This window comes from Phaeoacremonium minimum (genome assembly GCF_000392275.1).
Source record: "Phaeoacremonium minimum UCRPA7 unplaced genomic scaffold PA7_03_scaffold_580, whole genome shotgun sequence".
NCBI classification, from domain to species: Eukaryota; Fungi; Ascomycota; class Sordariomycetes; order Togniniales; family Togniniaceae; genus Phaeoacremonium; species Phaeoacremonium minimum.
The window spans coordinates 255,635-256,933 of record NW_006921482.1 but is presented as its reverse complement, the minus strand read 5'-3'; positions in this window follow the sequence as shown (position 1 = coordinate 256,933).

Here is a 1,299-nt window from a genome sequence, read left to right as displayed (position 1 = left end):
GCCAGAGAGAGCAGTGAGGGTCGCTTGCATCGCCACACCTGGTTGATTGGTGGTGTTCAGTGTATCCTGAAAAATCGCCTGGTACTCGATATGCGGCTGAATATGAGAACGCCCACTTCCTTGTGTATCCATAAATAGAGAAGTGTTTTGTATGTTTGGGGAGTTGTAGATGTTGTTGATGATTTTGTTAGTAAAGAATTGTGACGTGTTAAGATGAGCCGAGTTCTCAATTGACTCTACAGTGTAGCTTCCCTGGCTCGACATGTTGTAAGATGTGGCATTGAGCACTCCAAGCATGGCCCGAACAGAACTTGTGTTCCAGGACCTTGCGACAGGATCCCAGGTCACGGACGGCTCGACTAAGTCATTGGCCGTGGCAAGTTTGACGTCAGAGAAATCAAAAGCAACCTGCTGGAAGCACATAGATGTGTCCAGTCTAAGCACTCCGTTTGTTATCATCTCATCACCAAATAAGCCTCCGATGGTGCGATTATATGTGATCCATTCTCCATGGCTAGATGGTTCGTCTCGGAGGCGGAAATTGCCGCTCAGATATGTGGGAATATCACCCTGCAGGTTGGGACCTCGCCAGAGATTGTAGGTTCCATTGCTCCTGAAAAATAAGATCATTGCGGCGTAATCAGGAATGGGGCTATCAGACAAGCTGAAATTTTTGGCGCTTGATGCAAAGTAATCACCGTCTGGTATGCAAATACTGTCGGTAAAGCCCTGCATTGCCTGTGTAGATGATAACTGGAATTGTGGAAGCGAGCAGTTGAAAGTCGACGGGAAGCACTTTCCTTGATCGCAATTAGGTGGTAGGTTCAAGCCAGCTTCAGCGAAGGTTGTGCCATAAGAGATATTTCCCACTGCTTGGAGATAAAAAGGGATTGTGGATGTATTCGCAAGTGGGACGAACAAAGAAAGCACCATCTCTAATACAGGTCTGACACAGATCATTCTCGAGTTGAAAGTGAAGGCTTTACCTTGATAGCGCCGAAGACTAGCTCTATCCTCGGCAGCTACGGGGAGAAATACTCGACGAACCGCCCCAGTATCACTCACACCGGTGCCGTTAGGTGAAGGGTCGACGTCTGCTGAGACTTGGCCAAAATGGGTATAAGCGGTAGGTTGCCCGAGCCAGTTATTCGTTTGATGATTCAATGAGATCAACTCCGTGGTCATGAATACTGGCATGCGGTCATTGCGTGGGTCATTGACAAGAGTTGAAGACGCCAGGTCGGATACCAAAAGTGTGGACGCGAATTGAATAGCAAACGATGTAAACAAGAGTAACAA